This window comes from Hoplias malabaricus, chromosome 1 (assembly GCF_029633855.1).
Source record: "Hoplias malabaricus isolate fHopMal1 chromosome 1, fHopMal1.hap1, whole genome shotgun sequence".
NCBI lineage: Eukaryota > Metazoa > Chordata > Actinopteri > Characiformes > Erythrinidae > Hoplias > Hoplias malabaricus.
Genome location: NC_089800.1, coordinates 56,205,009 through 56,226,968, shown reverse-complemented (window position 1 = coordinate 56,226,968; position 21,960 = coordinate 56,205,009). Strand labels below are relative to the sequence as shown.

Here is a 21,960-nt window from a genome sequence, read left to right as displayed (position 1 = left end):
AGTTCCCAGCTGGAAGCAAAGAACAGTAGGTTCTTCAGCACGAACCAAGGCTGAATAATAGGAAATAAGACAGGAATATTCTCCCTTTTTGTGTGTTTTTGGGCACGTGCATTGGCCAGAGCCTCCGCTCAAGCTCAGCAGGGTGGCTCTGAACATTTACACACATATTATATCACACAGAGAGAGGAGGACAGCTGAATTAGTTCTTATTTAACGTGAGTGTGTCTTTGTGGTGGGGAGACATTTTGTGGCGTTAGTGTGAACTCCATAGAACTGCACACAGCCACATTAAACTTCACTTGTTTTTACTCTAACCAGTCACACTGAATAAATAAGTAATTGTAATTCTTAAAATCAACAAAATGTTCTTTGTTCTTTGATGGTAGATCATGTAGTATTTATCTTTAAATAAAATTAAATAAAAATAAAAACACTGATACTTGTGTTATATATTATAAACAAAACGTTGGGCTCCTTTTTTCCTTTCTGCATTTATTCACAGCCCTACAAATTTTCTATAGAACACACTCACATAATAAAAACCACATGTGAACAAAGAAACACCTCTGTGACAATGGCTATTTGGCTAATGGAGGTCTGGCAAAACTATAAAATATATTTATAATAAAAAGTTTTACCCTTTTTCATGTTTATCTTCTAAGCTATGCCAGTTTACATTTCAATCAAACATTAATTGTATCCGTTCACAGCAGAGTTGTTTACTGAGAACCGCCTTACTTGTCAGCACGGTGGTTTGGTAGTTAGTCACAGTCTGTGTTGGGTTCAGGTCCCATCTGGGTGGAGTTTCCATGTTTTCCCAGTGTCACACAGGGTCTCCAATTTCCTCCCACAGTCCAGGTGAGGTTAATTGGCTACTTGTCCTGGTGTGAGTGAATGAGTGTGTCTGGGTCAGAATGGTTTCAGTTTGTGTGTGCCCAGATATGGATTGGCTCTCTATCTTGGGTGAAGCCCCTAGTGCTCGATGCAGTCCAGGTTGAGAGTACGCTGTATGCATTTGGCTGCAACTTCTCTCCAGTGTGTGTGTGTGTTGAACGGAATGGTGTTCTGTGCAGTCTAAAACATGCTAGAAAGGCACTATATACATACAACAATACATCAGAGCTACGAAGATAATATAGATGACATTTATGGACATTCATATACATATGTATCTGCATGTCTAAACAATAATTGGTTAAAATCTCTCTAAGTATGCTTGCTTATTAGTGTTTTGACACTTTATACCACAATCATACTATCAATAAACATGCACAAATTAATTGAATATTGCTTGGATTTTTTGGTATGCAATGTACAGTAATGTGCAAAATTCAAAAACCAACAATCGCTGAAACAGCCATTCAATTTCTTTTTTTAGCACCAAAAATCTAAGACTCTAGCACAAAGTATAAGGACAAATAATATATATATATATATATATATAATTATTCACATTTATCAGATAAAACAATATTTAAAACTCTCATATGTGAAAAATCAAAAATCAATCTCCAATCATATGGCAAATCCTGGCATGATTAACACTGCTCTGCCAGTGAGTGTTCACAATTAGCTTTTTGTTTCAGTAATTCTGCTACTTCTCAGAACAGACTGTAGTCCACACTTATGAAATAATTGTTTCACACTGCAGTTTAATTGTGATCAAATCAATAGCACAAATTTTATTATGATGTTAATTTAAAGGAATACTATTTAAGAACAGGCTTCCACCAGTTACTCAGTGTAATTAACGTTTAAAGTGATGTTGTGAAATCAAGTCAAACAGGATCCCACCTCTTTCTCTCTCTCTCTCTCTCTCTCTCTCTCACACAGACACACACACACACACACACACACAGATTCTGAGCCGGTGGATATTCACACCGGCTAATAGTGATGAACACACTCAGACATGCACTCTCTCCATCTCTCTCTCACTCAAACACATGTGCAAACCTCTCCATTCCTTCCTCTCTCTCTCTCTCTCTCTCTCTCTCTGAGCAACAGTCAGAGCTGTAATAATTTTTGAATGTTGAGCCTGGAGAATGTGTGTTTTCAATTAAAATGATGTTGACTACATGATAAAAGCTATGTGTCACTCATAATTTACACTGGACCATGTCATTATAACCATAAAGTGTAACTCTGCTGGTACTCTAGCCATTACAACCATACAGCAACCGACAGAAAAGCACTTATTTCTAGAATTGATGTCCAAATGTTAATCTAGTTAAAGTTAGCAGTGGCAAACCCTGGCTCACGTATCAGTAAATCTATAACTCTTTCATCCACAAAACTCATCACTAAATAATGCAGCAACACATTATTCATTCATTCATTCATTGTCTGTAACCGCTTATCCAATTCAGGGTCGTGGTGGGTGAAGAGCCTGCCAGGAATCACTGGGCGCAAGGCAGGAACACACACTGGAGGGGGAGCCATTCCTTCACAGGGCGACACACACATTCACTCACACCTATGGACACTTTTGAATTGCCAATCCACCTACCAACGTGTGTTTTTGGTCTGTGGGAGGAAACCAGAGCATCCAGAGGAAACCCACACTGACATCGGGAGAACACACCACACTTCTCACAGTCACCCAGAGGAAACCCACGCAGACACAGGGAGAACACACCCCACTCCTCTCAGACAATCACCTGGAGGAAACCCATGCAGACACAGGGAGAACACACCACACTCCTCACAGACAGTCACCTGGAAGAAACCCACACAGACACAGGGAGAACACACCACACTTCTCACAGTCAGTCATCCGGAGGAAACCCATGCAGACTCAGGGAGAACACACCGCACTCCTCACAGTCAGTCACCCGGAGGAAACCCACGTAGACACAGGGAGAACACACCACACTCCTCACAGACAGTCACTCAGAGGAAACCCACGCAGACACAGAGAGAACACACCACACTCCTCACAGACAGTCACCTGGAAGAAACCCACACAGACACAGGGAGAACACACCACACTTCTCACAGACAGTCACCCGGAGGAAACCCATGCAGACTCAGGGAGAACACACCGCACTCCTCACAGTCAGTCACCCGGAGGAAACCCACGTAGACACAGGGAGAACACACCACACTCCTCACAGACAGTCACTCGGAGGAAACCCACACAGACACAGAGAGAACACACCACACTCCTCACAGAGAGTCACTCAGAGGAAACCCACGCAGACACACGGAGAACACACCACACTCCTCACAGACAATCACCCGGAGGAAACCCACGCAGACACAGGGAGAACACACCACACTCCTCACAGTCAGTCACCCGGAGGAAACCCACGCAGACACAGGGAGAACACACCACACTCCTCACAGACAGTCACTCGGAGGAAATCCACGCAGACACAGAGAGAACACACCACACTCCTCACAGACAGTCACTCGGAGGAAACCCATGCAGACACAGAGAGAACACACCACATTCCTCACAGACAGTCACCCGGAGGAAACCCACGCAGACACAGGGAGAACACACCACACTCCTCACAGACAGTCACACAGAGCAGGACCTCAACCCACAACCTCCAGGTCCCTGGAGCTGTGTGACTGCGACCCTACCTGCTGCACCACTGTACCACCCCTGCAACAATATTTTATTACTTACTAGGCCAACAAGAAGATGTCTGCCTTGTGTCCTCCTGTCTCTCAGCTCCTTCCACTGAGTAAAGTCAGTCCAGTATTAATTCTTGTCCGGCCACTTACTCTCTTGCTCCTTTTGCTCCAGCCATTGCCATAATGTCCATACCGGGAAAAATTCTTCTTGTAGTGTTACGCAGTTCTAGCGAGACTTCTCTACCCAATGATTCTGAAGTTGCATGGTCTAGTCTTTAAAGACGCATCCCTGCAGAGCAGTGAGAGAGGTGCTATTCTCCCAATTACATGTCTGATGAGCATCACAATCCATTTGAAGCTTAAATTTAAGGTAAAATACTACATAGTGTTCCTTTAGGCACACTAACACCGTCTTGTGGAATGAAGTAACAGGTGCTATTTTCTTTAAATCATTATTTGCCACTCCACTGTTTAAAAAAAAAAAGAATGTTCAACAAGTAAATCTGGCTTAAATTATTGGATTATTGTCTATTCATTTGGCGGTGTGGTAATGGCTCAATGATAAACATTGCAGTGTATGGATTTGCTGTCAGATCCCATGAAGGAGACATCCTCATCTTTCCTCTGGACCCCACCTCTCACTTATCCCACTTGATATGGCCCCATTTCAAATAGAGGGATAGAGGGGGAGAGAGAGAGTATCAAGGATAGATAAAGGAGGAGGTTGTGTCCAGTAGTGGCACGGCACATCTACTCCAAAGTCCATTCAAAGATTTCAAAAACCACTTAGAGTCTCCTGTCCATTTTGTTTAACCGAGTAACTACAGGATGAGGTGGAGTGAAGCAAGATACTAACATGGAGCACCTGGGTGAGCGCTAGCATCTTCCAAATGAAATTTGGGGCTGGAGAGGATTGAGAGGAGTGGACAGAGGAATGAGTTTAGAGGAGAGCCTGGTGTCTGATTTGGTTTGAGCACTGGAAAGAAAAATGTTTGGGTTTTGAATTATGCAATGTTCAAAAGGGCAAGTTTAGATTAATGCTTGATTCTTTTTGATCTGAGAACATATTTTACCAGAGCTGCTCCACTGTCTATCCACTCCAAATCTGAGTGACTTTAACTCAGTTTGCCATTATGTCATAATTCATTTATGGAGAAGCATACAGGCGGAGGGCAAAAAATAATTAGGTATACTGCTTTTTAAAGCAAGCCACTATAAACAAAACTCATACGAATCCATCAAAACCGAATGTATCAAATGTTACATTCAGTAACAATTGGGCCTGTGAAATATGACTTAGCAAATAATTTCATATTTAAAATCACTGAGATTAAAGCTTATGAAAATCAAGTCTTGTTTCATTTCTGAGCTTTAAATGTTAAAAAGTGCTGTAGTTAATTTATTCATAAAGAAATTTTCACATAAAACACTGCATTGTTGGAAACCACTGACTCCATCATTATTATATAGAATCAATTCTGTAGGCTTTTCCTTCCTAGACATACAACTCGTTGAAATAAATCAGTGATTAATGTGCTTACATATGTCAGCAAATGCATATTCAAAGATAAGGAAAAGATAACACACACACTTTTAAAAGCCTTCAGCTCACAAAAAATGTAAAGAGCAGTACAATTTAAAATAAGTACCTGATGCATAGTAGTAATTAACTGTGTATAAGCAACTTAACTATTACTAATAGTGTGAATACATTTTCATTACAGTACTCTGAATGGAAGTGCTCTGTGGCTATTGAAAGTGACAGATAGGTGCTTGTTTGTTCATTATATGTTATTATTTACACACAAACATGCTTTCAAATCAAATTTGCATTTGTAATGTATTCCCTGTGGAAATAAGACAAACAACTTAGAATATAAGAACCTATATTAATACATACAAGCCTCCACACCTGCTTTAATTCTTGTGAAACTGAGCTCCCTCTAGTGGAGATAGTTATATCTGGACTGTTGAAATGATCAGTCAGATGATTCAATCAGTGTGTGTGTGTGTATGTGTATAATCTCCCCCCCCCCCCCCCCCCCCCCTTTATCCTTCCTTTTGTGTGCCACTCTTAAGTGGTGGGCAGAAGGCCTAAAGTATACAGGTGTACAAATTAAGGAGACATGTAGGTAGTTGTTAAATTCATATATATATATACTTTCACAACATTCTATATTTTCTTATAAACATTAATATTCATAATAAATAATTTAATTAATTAATAAAAGTGATTTTACAAATATCCAAATCAAACTCCTTTACTAGACATTATTTAACCCCAGACCACACCTTATGCAGCGTGTTAAGCATAACATTAATTCAGAGATGTATTTAGCTATTAATACCCCTCAAATTCAGGTGCTAGCTACCCTGGATATGATGTTACATGCTAACTGCCTTAACATGCTAATTTAACTTCATTCATTCATTATCCAGTTCATGGTCGCGGTGGGTCCAGAGCCTACCTGGAATCATTGGGCGCAAGGCAGGAACACACCCTGGAGGGGGCGCCAGTCCTTCACAGGGCAACACACACACTCACGGACACTTTTGAGTCACCAATCCACCTACCAACGTGTGTTTTTGACTGTGGGAGGAAACCGGAGCACCCGGAGGAAACCCACGTGGACACGGGGAGAACACACCAACTCCTCACAGACAGTCACCCGGAGCGGGAATCGAACCCACAACCTCCAGGTCCCTGAAACTGTGTGACTGCGACACTACCTGCTGCTTCAGGTTTGTTTCATTTTTAACCTCAAGGCTTGTTATTAAGCTAATATTAATTAACTACTGTGGAACTAATATGTAAATTGTGTTGTGATGAGAGTGAAGAGTTGAACGTTTGACCCACACACAGGTCAATTTAAAGTGTTTAACCATGACCCAGACTGCTTTCCTCAACTGATATTAAAGCTACGAGGTAAAGGGAATGTATTTGAGAATTTGTCAGAAGGTAAACAAAATTAATAAATGAATAAAGTTAATACAATTCAGATGGCACTTTCAGTCTTTTCCCAGGCTGGACTGAAGCCCTTAGCTGACTACATGACACCGTCTCCCAACTCTCAGCTCACCTCGCCTCAGACTGTTGTCTTCTAATTTATTCATCAACGGCGGACTCAAATCGACCTTTCTTTCTTCCTTTTTTCTCTTCCAGAACTTGCGGCTGGTGTTGGGGATATAACGATGCTCAGCCTGTCAGCTCTGCGTTTACATCTGAAGACATAACGTGTCTGCTCTGGTACTGTTTTTCTTAGGACTAACGGACAAGTGTAGCTACCGTTCATGATCGTTTTAAAATAGAACAGTGTGTAGATACTAGTCTGGAGACAAGACACATTTTGACTGAAGTAGGCCACATTAAAAAAGTTCCACTGCGGTGGAATACAATTATGTTCCCTAACTAGATAAATGTATCGTAGTTTAGACGTAAAAGGTAAAACCCCAGATACAGTCTCATTTCTTTTTATTCAGAGATTACCTTTTATTTAAGGAATTCAAGGAGTGTGGCCTTAACTGCCTTAACCTTAAGCTGTCGGTTCCACCTTAAACGGTGCAGTCCCTAAATTCTGGCAACTAAAACAGACCCGCTGCCGAAACAATTGTTAGGTCCAGTAAAATGTATTTGTGTTGGTACTGTAAAGAAGTCTTTTTGCTAAACACGAATTTGTTGTGATATGCTAAGCGTATGGAGTCATGCGTTAAACCCCATTTCACTACAGACTTGTGCGAGAACCTAACCGCCGCAGCGTTTAAGGTGGAACGGAAAATTCGAATAAGAAGTTCGTAGAAAGCTCAGCGTGTGTGAAGGCTCGGAGGGATGGAGGGAGTGAGGGAGAGCTGGAGGAGGAGGAGAAGGAGGAGGAAAAGGGAAAGGAGGGGTGGACAGACCTGTCGTCCAACGGCAAAAAGCAGCAGTCAGTTTGTAAAGGTAAACGCAGGCAGAGGAAGCTGAAGACATCTCTCTCTCTAACACAGGCACACCTGAGGGAACTCGAAATGACCTGTGTGTGTGAGAAGGTAGAGTAATTCTCTCCTCCTCCTTCTCTCTTCTTTTTCTCTAAGACATAGGCTGCTAAAACCGTATTGTTTCGTCTGCCTTCTGGTTCAAGCATGGCTTTTTCAGTCCGTGGTTTATTGCTGGTGAAGCTGTCCACGCAGTGACCACGAGCTCGGAAACTTGTGAAGATATTTTACAACTGTGAGGACAATGGGATCTAGCGGCTGGGCTGTGTGTGAAGTTTCTTTCCCCACGTGAGCCACGTTAAGTGTTCAGATGAGATCACCACGTGGGTAAAAATGTAAACATGTGCCGTGTCGCACAGTAAATAACGCGAGCGAGGGCAACATCTCTAAGTCCCATCTTAAAATACCTTAAATGGGGAACATTAAAATAAAATGAGGCGCGTTAATGATCAGTGTCATGTCACATGCTGCCAAGAAGCGGTGCAATGATCTCTCTCTCTCTCTCTCTCTCTCTCTCTCTCTCTCCCGTCTCATCAGCAGTCATCCACCATACAACTAGTTGCAGGGTACTAACCTCTTAGGGAAAAGATATAAAAAAGAGGGGAGAGATTAGTCATTATTTTACTGTACATTCATCATACTGAACACTGTTAATTATCTACACTTGCTGTCACAGAATCAGTAAAATTTCCTGTATGTATTTTGAGAACTTATTTCTCTGTTAAGCACAGTCTACAAATATACAGCAAATATATTGTTTTATTTTGTTGATTATTCAAATTCCAGACACATTTAGGAAAGCCACAAGTTTGGGCTTTAAAAATGGTCACAAATATACAGTGTAGTTTTAGTGTTGTTTCTTTTGTATTTAAATAGATTTACCCTTTTATATATAGAATATATATGAATAGATATGCTTTTTGTGGCAGAGCAAATAACTGAGAGAACCAGTTTGCATTTCTTTAATCCCTCCAGACACTAAACATTTAATTTCCTGCCAGCTGTACAAATTTATCATAAGTTCAGGTGTTGGATTTTTTATTGTTCTTATTCTAAATTTTATTTTATTTTTTTTCTAAAGCACATTTCTTAGCATTCTTAGCACAATACCTATTTATTCTCTCTTTTTGTGTGAAAAAAGAAGCAGCTGTATTGCAGCTTACTTCAGAAACAATTTAAAGCATTCTCACTATTATTATTATTCAGCATATTCGTGATTTATGTCATGTTCATGTGTAAGGCAAGACATAAAAAGATGAATGAGGCTGCTTTTTGTGCAGGAGTTTTTAGAGTCAGTTGCCTGCCTCTTAATAAGAATTCCAAAGGGATCGCTCCCCTCCCCTTTAACCAAATCAGGTGGATTAGAATCTCGGATGAATGACCTTTAATCCCATGTTTTGCAATTAAATTACAGTATGTTCCTGAATTTCTCAGACATCAATCATCCACTGGATATGAACCACAATGTTGATGTATTTAAAAATAGCTTAGCACATAGCTGGGGCCCTTATGAGCCTTTTACATGCATGTTGGATCAGAGGAGCCTTTGATGCTTTTTTTAGAGTTTGTTCTTATAGCTCAGATAGATTGATATGGGCGTTCTGAAGTACTGAACTGGATCTGTGACACAGAACTTGGGGTATGTACAATAATTAAATGGAAAAGTAAATGCTGCCTGTAGATTTGACACTGATCCATCTGTTCATGTTTTTGTTTTTTATTATTAAAGAAGTTGTCATTATTAATTGTTGATTCCTGGTTTCCCTCTTATATCTTACTCGCCTTCACTTCAAACTAACTGCGATTTTCAGCTGAATAAGTCAGGTTTTTTTTTTATGCAAAACAAACTTGGAGGCCTGCAGTTGAGCATCAGTGGGGACCTGTGATGATCAATAGGGATTGCATGATGTTTTAGTATTGATTATGGAAACGTGAGCCGGTGAATAGAAAAGGGTTAGATTCTCTAATTGTTAGGCTGGAGCTGCCCAGTGACAAGCCCACCACCATCTAATATGTTCCAGCAATTCCATGAAGCAGAAGTCTAGCTTAAAAAAGATAAGAAACAAGTGGATGTCAGTCATGGTTTCGTTTGTGATTGTAAAATGTACATTTAATAGTTTCTGAATTTGGACCCAGTGTTTTTTTCTGCCATGTTCCAGCAGAGGCTCTGTGTGTTTTATAGACTTTGGTTTTGGGAGGCACTGTAACTTACATCTGTTCAAATTGCCCATTGGTCATCCATGGCTTTGTCAGCACTCCTTTTGTATGATATGGTGTGTCGTTGCTTTATAAAATGGGATACAGTAACATGGAAACCCTCATCAACTGTGAAATGGTATCTGCATTCCCTGCATTCTTCTAAGGCTTGATCAACAGTGAGACACAGGCGTTTTTAAAACCGCGGGACACTAAAGACAGGCGAGGATTTTCCGCCGCTTTAGAAGCTGATGGGTGTCCATTTTGACTTATGGCTTGAAATATTTCTCACACTTGTGCTGAAACTTTCACAAGATGGTTGAGTCTGTGGTGGTGTCTGTGAAAGAAAAACCTCACATAACTCCACTGATTTATTTCAGCAGAACTTCCATTTTTAGCTATTTTCAAAAATCAAGACCAGTGACCAGATTGCTGATGTGTTTGTGAGCATATTATGAACAAACTTGAAGATGCTTATTCATTTCAAGTTACATTTTTCTCTGTTTATGGCAGCCATTGGTTATTATTTAATTAAAGAAATAAACCAGTTTTACCATAAATATATAACTATTCCTTGATTTAATATTCTACATCTATTTGTGAGTATTACATAATTATTAGGAATTAATGTGTGGAAAAAAGTAAAGATATTATAAAGATTAGTGAGAAATATAATAAATTCAGAAATAAATAATACATATGCTCCAATGTCTGGAAAAATATCTATATATACTGTATTACCAGGATGTGATTTTGTAATGTTTTTTTTGTAATGCTGTGAGGTACTTACATCCTTATCTTGTTATGGAGTAAGAGCTTTGTTTTTTTTAAATAGTGTTATAAACTAACCATTGAATCTGTATATATTTACATTTTTTCAGATATTTAAACAGATGTAAAACCTGTGAATATGTATCTTTTTGTGAATCTGTGTATGTGACAGCAGGAGAGAATTTACACTGTTGTATTAACAAGGGTCCAATATGTATTTCTAAGTGTAGTAGCAACCAGCGGGTTTCTTTTTGCACATTTTTACGTTTACTTACTTTACATTTAAAAAAAAAAAGGTTTTTCTGTGTATTTTCCAAATATATCATTTCTTCTGATTAATGTCAGTTTTGTGTTTATAGTTAGTGTTATTTTTCTTATTGTATCCCAGGAGTCAGTGTAAGACCTCACACGGAGCTCTGTAGTAAATTGTGTTAGTGTGTATCTGTGTAGCGCGGTGTGCGATTGTCTGTGTGGGCATTTAAGACCCCCCTTTTTCCTCCACTCCACCCCCTCCTCAGTGTTCCACCAGCCTCTCTCTCTCTCTCTCTCTCTCTCTCTCTCTCGCTCTCTCTTCTATCGCTTTAAGTCCGGCCCCCCGGAGCCAGCCAACAGCAGCTGTTCCATATTCATCAAGCCCTTCAGTCTTAAAGAGCCCTATACTGAGCATGGAAAGAGTCATTTCTCTCGCTCGCTCTCGCACAGCCACTCCATCTTAGCGCTCGTGCTCGCTCTCTCTGTCCACTGCCTTCTCTGCCTCGCTCACTCCTTCTCACGCCCCCCCTTTCCACTTTACCTCTGGCCCCCCTGACTCTCATATACCTCCGTACACACACGTACTTGCTAACTCACACACACACACACACACACACACACGCACACAGACACATACCTGTGCAGACTGGAGGGGGGTGCTGTGCAGGACGTTGTTTTTTTTTTTTTCTCTCCTCCTTTTTTTCCTTCAGAATTTTCCTTTGAAGGTGCTCATCCGTCTCTCGTTTTTTGGGGGGACAATTAGGGGCTCACTCATTTTCTCTTTCCTCCTTCTCTGCTTCCTGGAATGCTAAAACTGGACTGATGGACATTTCTGAACTTTGCATCCCTGATCCTCTCAGCTATCATAACCAGTAGGTGCTTCTTCCTCTTTTCTTGTCTATTTTAACCACACTCTTTCAGTCTCTTCAGCATGTTGATATCTCTGCTTTTGCTCTATCTTTTCTCGGTGACAGTATCGGGTTGCTGATGGACAGGTTTTAGTGTTATTCTAGAGGGGCTTATTACTTTCACTTTTGGCTCTGTTGGAACTCAGCATCCAGTCACCCACATACACATGCAGGGCTTGAACAGATTATCAAGTATAGCAGTGGGGCAGGTGCTCTGAGCTTGTTCTGTGTGGGACAGAAGAAAAAAAAACCCTTGCCTGAAAGCTGCTTGTTAGCCATGTGTGGTAACTCTTTGCCCATTGCGTTAAGTGCGTAGCCAATCAATTAGGTGCTACTTAAGTACCATTTCCCTTAATTTGTATGAGAATGCACAACTGTGTGAATGTGCATTTCAAAAAGATAGAAGAAAAGAAAAAACCCAAACATTAAAGTACTTGTTCTGACGGGACAAAAGCCATGAATAAAAGGGAAGTCGCGCTTAGATCAGTGCCTGCTCTTAAATGCATGAGACTAAATGGAAAGAGACAAGATTAAAGAGATCTCATGGGGATTGGATAGGCTGAATTACATGGTGGGAATATTTATTATAGTGAGAGACCCAGATTAAGGTTCTGTGGAAGTGGGCTCGCTTTAAAAGCTGCGCAGGACGCACTCTTTCACCCCTACACTGTTTTGCTATATCTAATACTGGCCAGCCTGACAACTAAGCCTCAGAGCGCCTCTTTAACTTTACAGTTCCCAGTTGACTGTTGTCTCTCGTTTTAAATACATTTCAGTTCAATTTGTGTTTGTGTTATTAGTTTTTGTCCAACATTTCAGTTTTGCCCTCAACTGTCTTTTTTCTCAAAAGTTGTTTTCCCTTTAGAATTTAGCTCTCTTTACATCAGATCTACATGTTTAAAATCTAAGCATGTATTTTCTTCTTAAACCCTGTAGGTTCAGTATTTTTTCTACATTGTGTTCTGTATGTTTCAGAATTTACTGGCATCAGAAGATTTTTTCTGTGCCTGGCATGTAATCTCAACATGTACTGATATACTGATATATATCATGTTGAAAAAGAGTCATAAACCATATTCAAAGCACTCTTAATTTACAACAATAACTCTTTTCATGTGAAAAATCTAATCAGCCAAATGTGTGCGTTGTTGTGGCTGGATTATCATAAAAAAAGATCTCAGCTGTGGCTTGTTGAAAGATTGATATGCTTGAAAAGAATAATGTGAAGTAGCTGAGCTGTATGGATTTTTTCATTGTGAACGGTGTGTAGGATTACATTACGAGCCTACAGATGCACTGAAGAGACAGGCTGAAATGGGCTAAAATGACATCAGTTCCTGCTGCACTCTGGGCAGTGTGTGTTTCCGTGGGTTTTTTGGGGAAGTGTGTCTGGCCGTCGCTGACCATGCTGGGCACTGCAGAGCTCGTTAACTCCTTAGCCACGCATATTTTAATCTGCTTTGTCGTTAACACTAAGCAGGATTATAATGGTTCAATACAGCTCAGCTTTTCTAGGTCCACTACTGGACAGCTTCTTCCTAAACGGATAGATATAACTTTAAAATTAAAATTAACTTTAAATGTGACATGAATGCAATGTAACACAATAAAAAAGTTTTGTGTTTTTGTGCATCCCTGCTGTATTTTAGAATAGCCACATAATTACACATCAAGAATATGTTGGTATTTATCAAAGTTTAATCAAGCAATATTTATTTTAATCACATATACATGTTTGATGTTAGTTGGGTTTACTTTTGATGTTTTGGAGCTGCTAATATTTAGCAGTAATATGTATGTAGTAATTTTAGGAATAATGAAGTGAAAATGTTAGGTTAATTTACAGTGTAGTTAAAAGTTTATACTGTAGCTACAATTCGTGGATTTTAAATACCCGAACTGAATTACTAAATTAGAATAATAATATATTTTTTCCTTATAATTAATCTTATATACTTGATTTTTTTGTTTCCATACAACTTGAATTAAAAGTTGGTGCAATTTCTTTTCAAAGCAAAATGTGTATGGTGAGGTAAATGACACACACTGGCACAGATTCACACCGATGAAATGTAAAAAGAAAAATGTAAAAAATAAATAAATAAATAAATAAAAAGTTTAAAATATATAAATTTATAATCATTATATTGTAATTTGCTCAACGCTATGGACTAACTCAGAGTTTGGGACGCTTCCCTGATGTGTAGAATGTGCTGCTCAAACAGATATTGAAGCATGCAACAGCATGTGCAATTATAGTACGACGACGGAGCATATGTTGGCCCTCTGAACAAAACTTTGTATAATTTAATATGTAACATTTTGATATTTTTAATAAATATATAATACATTTTTTTGTTTTTTTTTATTATTTATTTATTTATACGTGTATATATGTGTGTATATATATAATTGCATCTACATTATTGATGATCTACATCAGCAGAAGTGTGTGTAAAATTTTGGTGTGTGTGTGTGTTTTTGCTGAAATCAGAGATACATGAGAGACTGCAAGCTTGGAGTATGTTTTAAAAGTTAAGATTTTACAATCATGTTATTGAACAGTTATTTTCTCTTTGTATCATGTGCATCTTTTTTTTCTTATTTTTTATCCAAATGCACTCACTTATATTCCGTAAAGTAGTAATTGTCTAATCATAATATTTCCTTTTTGCATTACTAAAAACACCAAATAGAAAAATAATTTAAAAATTCAGGATTATCTTAGAGCAGATGTATTTTATCTTACAAGTTTAGTTCTGAATACTTGTAATTTTCACAGATCCTAGGGGGATCTTGCTGAATTTTTTAACTATAGGGTGAGAATCAGAGAGAAAGGTATCTGTCCTGTCACTGGATTATTGAGGGGAATGTGTTGGTTAGTCACTTAGTGTGGCGTGGGGGAATTATGTGCGAATATATGCATCTATATAGGCTGACCTCAGCATGCCCCGCTGTCCTGAATAAGCACTGAAAGTGTAAACACTGCTGGCTAGTATCCGTAGAGAAGTCAGGACTGTTTATTGCAGACGTGAAACCAAACATTTAATATCGCAAAGTGAGTATAAGCTTTCTAGTAAAGCATGTGGACTGTGTTTACGACATGTGGAAGTTCTTTTGTCTTTTATGTCTTTTTAAGTTTGGTTGCTAGGGTGCAGGTAGCAGCTGGAGGGAAATGGCTCGCTTTATTGCACCTCTCAAGTTGTGGTGCTTCCTTGCCATTCAGAAATCTGGCAATATCGTGACTTGTCACTTTGAGTTTTTCCAAGCTTGTTGGCACATTTGCAATGCGCAAGAATGAAAAGAGACAACACATTTCTACCTTTTGCTCATTTACCGACAAACCTATCCCCCATTTTTTTACTCATACCTCCTCCTCTTTTTCTGTTTAGTGGAATGACAGTTGGATTATGTATTTCTGTGGTGAACCCTCCATACGCACTCAATGATGAATTACATTTAAATTTGTTTGACTTCATTCCCAAGTTGGCGCATTGAGCGCCTAAAATGCACATCTCCTCTGTTGCTTTCCCCTCTTCTTTTCTCCTCCTCTCCTCCATTTTATTATATTAGCTTTAGAGAAAACAAGGCGAGGGAATTGCATTAGTGTATCTTAAGTTAAAAGCTCCTTGCTCTTTGACCAAGTGTTTCAGTGCTATTGGGTTAATCAGATTTTTGCTGTCTGCGTGGAGATGCTATCGTGGGTAACCAAAGCAGCCCCCACTCCAACACTATCCAGATGGGATCGGCTTACGGTAATTTGGTTTCAGAATACATTACCCACAGAAGCTTGCCTGTGGCTGCGCTCTACCCACCTTTTCCTCTAAACCAAGAGACTTCAGCTCACTCTGTCCACTACAGCCCAGCCAGTGACCACCTCCAATCCACTGACCTTTTGCCAGATCAAACACATGCGTAATCACAAGTGATATTTGTTTCACATTGTGTCCATTTTTTCAATTCCCTCACAATGATGGGACAACTACATGGCTTTTTTTTACACAAACACACAAAACAACAGCATTTTTTTTCTCTCTTTTTTTCTTTTTCTAATTCCATTGCTGTCACCCCATTTCTAAATGCGTCTCCTTGTACCAACAGGGCCTCCTTGTCCCATTCATTAGGCCGATTACTCAGTCCACTGGCCACTCTGGAGCCCTCTCACTTCTGGTAAGCCCTGCACAGCACTCTCATTCCTTGCACTGTAAATGAATTCACTTAGTGGCTGTGCACCCGCGTGGCCCACAGGGGAGCTAAGGCTTCCCCGGGGTGATTTGGGATGCGCTCTGTATTGACCATCCCACTGCTGTTTTTGTGATGTGTGTTTGTGTTTACAGACAGGAATCAATCAGATTTTTTTTTTGCCACTTTCTCTGGTTTACAAACACATCCTCAGTAACTACAACTGCTTAGTTTTAGCAGAATGATATGGAGTCTTTTCTTGTGTAGCAGCTTTCTTTGTGTTTTATAATGGTAAATCAGATATAGTCCAGTTATCCATGTGTCAGTTTAGTACTTCTACTTCAGATGAATTACAATCAGCCAATGTTTTAATTTTCTTTCTGTCATCTAGATTACAACAACTTAGTAGTAGAATTAGAGGTGCCACATTATTTGAGTTCCACTCTGTATATACCAGCATTTGAAGGGATATGGTAGTAAATTTGGGAATTTTGTTATCAATACAAAATGTTTTATGTGCATGTCTGCCAATATTAACACATAATATTTATTCACATAAATATTTATTTATAAAAAATAGACCAAAAAATGTAACATCAACTTTTTATATAATTGTTAATTATTAGTAGCTTTTCTTATTTATTAGTTCTCTTTTTGGTTTGGGGGCTAGGACGCGAGGAGTCTTTTGCCTTTTAAGTCTTATTCATTTATTTATTTATTTTTCTGTAGCATTTTTGATAGTCTCTGCAGTACTCAGTGTAGTTGTCTATTACGTTTAGACGTGGTGTGTTAGTCAGTTCTGGAGAGCGCTGGCTGAAGCCAACTCCAGCTGTAGGTGTTCTTCTCAAAGTGCTACAGTTTCAGTTCCTCATTAAGCGCTCTCACTCCCTGCGGCAGCATCCAAAGCAGCCCACGTCAACACGCCCGTCCCGCCTCATTCTCACTAAGGTAACCTTGGCATCCTAGCTGCGCTGTGACAGTGTGTTTAAAAATAAAGTGGGGTCCATTAGCGCACTGGGGATAATGCCTGACTGAGACGGGCCTAGGGCCTTTGCAGCCTGCCTCACCCTACAGACACTGCTATCACTGACACTGCGCATCAGCACATCTTCCTGTTGCTCCAACACCAAAAAGGCACTCAAGATTCTCATACACGCACGCACACAAGCGCACTTTTGAGGGACAAAATGATATATATGTGGTCAGAGGCAAGCAAAGTGGTTATTTCTGCAAAAAGTTGTTGAAAAAACAGAATGTTCATATTTTAGTCAGTGCCTATTAAAATAGTTTTAAAAAATATTATTATGTTTATGTTTTTTGCATTGATTTAAACACATTTAATTAAAAAAAAAAAGTAAAAAATAAAAAAAAGTTAATTTCAAGCTTCATGAGTGTCCATGGGATATATTTCTATATAAAGTTGCTCCTGTATGGAATGTGACAGATGTCAGCATGTGGGTGCTGTATATGCACTTTAAGGGAAATATGAGTTTCATGGCTGCAGGGTTGTGCTGTCCATGCCACTCGATCTCCCTTTGCATCCATGACTCTGTCATTTGCCAGAGACACCTGGGAAACGATCCACACCCTCCATTCTGATTCGTTCTGTAATTAAATGTTTATGGGGGGAAAATGCTAAGTCCACTAATTTACACTTTGGAGAAAGGGGGAGGAAAAATTGAAGCACGACGTGCGTTGGGTGGCTATGCGAGCGTTTATCAGAGAATGTTATTGGTATTGAACACCCAGTCGTTTGAAGGTTATGTTTCTGAGCAGTAATTGAAATGCAAAATAACGTTAGGATCGATGGTTAGCTCTGTTTATTTATGAAATCAATATTGAAACGGTCCGTCACAATACTGGCTCTGATTCCTCCTGACAGCCGAACTGAGTGCATGCTGCAGCGGCCCCAGCAACACATCCAGCCTCAGCCTGTATCACACACACAAACACAGGCATACATACACACACACACACATAGCAAACAGCAGCATGTAAAGTAATAGTAAACTGTAATATAATACAATAAACTGACATTTGCATAGACTCATACTTTTGATAATAAGTATAAATAATAAGCCAAGAATACTGCGCTTATTTTTAGCAAATTGATTTTTTGTGAATTAATTTACCAAATTTAACATGAAATAAGAAATAAACTAAGGTCTGAAAGTGGTATATATTTATAATGTATTATTTATTTATGTGTCTTCATTTTTTTCAGTTTGTTATATTAACTTGTTTTCAGCAAGTTAATAGAAATATTCTCTAAAAAAATCTAGAGAAATAGAATAAATAATTTTTTGCTTAACCTGTCAACATGACCTTTGACAGCACTGAATATTAATCATACAAATACAAAAAAGATATAAATACATTTTGGTATTAAAGGAAAATACAACACGTGTGTGTGCTCTGTATAAAATATTTAAACATGTTTTAGAGACCCCAACATGTCCAGGTATACAAATGTCATTTAAGCTAGATGGGACTGGTAATTATCCTCAATCTTTAATTACATTACTTTCTTTTGTTTCTACAAAATAATGGGAATAATGTAATATGTCTGTACACAAGCCTTTAGCTTCTCCTCTGACTTTTGGAAGGTTATCACGTCCATTTCATTTCTTTGTTTTAATTCAATGTCGTTGTGTTATCTCTGCCACGTAAATCAAAGTCCATTATATGGGTGCTTTTGTTCCTCTTGCTCTCAAGTGCTGACCTGTGAATGATGAGCAGCGTGTTCACCGAAAAGCAGAGTGCATTATAATGTAAATCTTTATGCAGTGTGCTGGTCGCTGAGCGAGAGCTGTTTCAGTATCTGAGGCACAGCGGGGTGCAGGGGAGAGCCTCACTGGACACAGCACTGCAACTTTTTGGCAAAGGCTGCAGGGTAGAAGTGCCAGCCAGACAGAGGAGTGTTTGGATGGGGATAGAAACACACTGTCTCTTTGTGGAATTAGGACTGGAATTTTAAGTACAAACAAATTTCCAGAAAATTTGTGAAATATTTAAACAGTAAAAACAGGCATCTGTGATTTGTGAATTTTTTTCAAACTTTACTTTCCTGATAACGAAGATGTACTGATGTACAAAGAAAAGATTTGCAATGTTTTCAAAGCCCATCGTGATGAATTTGATGCTGACAAAACACTTCAAAAAGATTGGTAAATGGCAAAATCAGAGTGAAAACTTTTTAGAATAATCAGTGTTTTGAAACATTTGCACATAAAAGGTGCATCCACCACTGGCTTATTCTTATTCTTAGTGCACAACTGCAAAGAATATTTTTCATCTACCATACATAATACTGTGAAAAATAAATCTGCAGAACTCTCATTCTGTGTATGGCATGGCCAGACACCACTGCTGAATGAGTGTTACCTTTGAGAATTGCATGAGAAATTGTTTTGCTGCTGTGATTAAATATAGCCACATGGGCTCTGGAGTACTTTGGAGAACTGAAGTCACATAAAAAAGAATTGTCTCTGCATCAAGAAATGCAAGAACATATATTATGCTAGAAGAAAGCCATATATCAGTGTTTTGTAGAAACTCTGCCTTGTTTTTTAGTCCCCATCTGTGATGGTTTGATGGTGCATCAGTTCTCAGAACATGGGTTAATTGCACGTATGCGAAGGTGCCATTGATGTGGAGGGGGTACACTGGGATTTTAGGGAGACGTGTTCTTCTATCAAGGAGATATCTTTTTCTGGGAGTTAATTTAGCAAGACAATGCCAGAACTCATTCTGCATGAACTATAAAAGTACAGAGTTGTAGAGATCATGTGTTTGTCTCCTATTGTGCATCAAGAACAGAATCAGACAAATGTGACCATGGACCGTTGAGCTAAATTTTTGTATCAAGCAAGAATGGGTAAAACTGCACACCCTCAATTTTATTTTTGTGTTGTAGGAATCTAATATAAAACGTATTTATATTTACAAAATGCAATGAGATTGGTAAGTGAAAATGTGTGTCTGTGAAGATGCCGATGAGAATTTTCCTTGCCTGTAGCGAAGGATGATTTTCAAAGTCGATCAGTACAAACAACACTGACACTGAGAAATAGAGTACTGCAACTTAAACTTGAGTATAACCGGAACATGTCATTTTGTGAGTGCTTCAAATGATTTGACAGTTGATACTGTTTGAAATTTATTCAAAAGGAATACATTATCAGATTAGATTTGAAGTGTCAACCATTTAAGCAATGGATCTACTTAGGAAAAGTGTTGTTTTTATATATATCTTCTGGTGTGGATACGCTGTGTATATACACAGTTGTGGCAGGACATTGGTAGCAGAAAGTTGACTGTATTAAGGCAAATCTACCCCCCTGTGAGCTTGCAGAATTGAATTGTTTGACAGACTACCCTCTTAGGGAGTTCTATGTATCTAGAACCAATCAGTGTCAGCCTGTAAAGAATTATGAAGAGTAAGAGTAACATTGTTGTGTTTTTATTTGTGTGAACATGAATGAAAATGCAGATGTTAACACATTTGATTTTTCAGTAATTGTCAGGTGCTCTGGGCAGCCCAGGTGGATGTTTTCATCTCTTCTGCAGCGGATGTGTGCTGCGTTCTCTACTGGGTATTCCCTGTGATGAAGAGAGTAATTGATGACTATGGAGCGACTGGCTCTTTGTTCATAGCAGGTAGAGTTCCCCACTAAACAAGGGCAGCCTATGAGAGGAAGATTAATGAACTAATTTCATGCATCGTTCCTTGCTTCTGTCTGCGTCTACCCCACGCTTATGCACTGAAACCTGAAATATACACAGAATGGTGTACCTTTACTTCCATCTGTTATGAATGGATCTCAGGATGATGCTCGTGTCTGCTTTGAATAGACCATGATTAGACTGTGGTATGGTATATATTAATAAGTGAGTTTACTCTTTGTCTATAGAAGAGAGTTTTTGGAGACCAAAGGAAAAGTTTAAGTGAAGTGATCCTTTGTGCTTCTGTAATGGTGTACCAGGGAAAGAGTGGTGGGCTTTTGTACATCAGTATTTTATCAATATGTTCTTGAAATGAGCTCTGCTGCATTTTTCTTCTCACATTTCGTGTAGAGAAATCATGGCCAAACCCGCTTCTGAAAATAATGTCCCCACACTGCTCAGTGTTTCATTCACACAAGGTATGTGCTCTAATTCTGAGGTCTTCTTATTAGAGAAGAGAGATGTGCCTGTGACAAAGGCAAGGTGAAGAACAGCCTCATATCAGAACCTCACACGCCACCTGAGATTCTAACTTTCATTCAGTGAGTGATGCTGAAGTTTTCACGAGGACTGATGTCAGGTCGTAATACTTTTTTTTTTTTCCCCTTTAATAAACCAAAGACACACTGAATGATTTCTGCAGAAGGGACACCCACATACTCATTTCACTCTATTTCTGAGGCCCAGAATATATTTGATGTCAGCTAATTATTTAGCAGGAAAAGCACCATTATACATTATTTCTAGTGTAAAAAAGAAAAAAGGGAACAATTTAAAAAACCCTCCCTTGTGTGTGCCAAGCGAGGACTGAACTACTTTTTCCATATGATGAGCTGTTCAATTCAAGAGGGATCTTTACCTCTGGGCTTATGCAGTTACATGTTAACTCATTCACTACCACAGAGTGAACAGAGCTGTGCCACTGTGGTGATTGTGCTCATGTAGAAATACCTTCTGACCGTTGTGATTAGTCAGTAAATAGTATAATTTTAAGTGAGATGTGAAAACCCGTGACACTTTGTTTTGAAATGACCTATAAATTGTGTGAACATTTAACAATATGTGGAAAAATAGAAATGTTTCCCCATTTCACAAATGCTGTTTCATTAACCTGGTACAGAGGTTGTTTGTTATTTTCTTTCTTTTCCTTGAGGTTTACATAGATATAAGGTGTTGTGGACTTTCCATGAGCTTTTAGTTTGACTTTAAATATGAATGCTTATAAGGTATTGATGTTGTTCAGCACCTTAATATGAATTCTGCATAATTCAGCCTTGTCGTGTGAGGAAAACCTTCCAGCTGATTGCTTCTTGACTTTTGTTTCCTTTCTCATACGCTAAGGCTTATGTCAGTGTAGAGTTTTTTGTAT

At 39.0% G+C, this 21,960-nt stretch overlaps 1 protein-coding gene across 4 annotated transcripts in view; it reads left to right on the top strand.

Moving 5' to 3' along the window:
- The first annotated feature begins 6,755 nt into the window (after positions 1-6,755).
- esrrb (estrogen-related receptor beta) overlaps positions 6,756-21,960 on the top strand; it is a 58,176-nt gene continuing 42,971 nt past the window's right edge. The window contains exons 1-2 of one of the 4 annotated variants that reach the window (XM_066667068.1): positions 7,527-7,611; positions 15,786-15,854. The gene's annotated coding sequence lies outside the window, so the exon portion shown is untranslated. Of the gene's footprint in view, positions 6,833-7,526; positions 7,612-15,785; positions 15,855-20,435; positions 20,526-21,960 lie in introns of those variants that run through there. The other 3 variants (XM_066667083.1, XM_066667076.1, XM_066667090.1) reach the window with 3 other exon arrangements.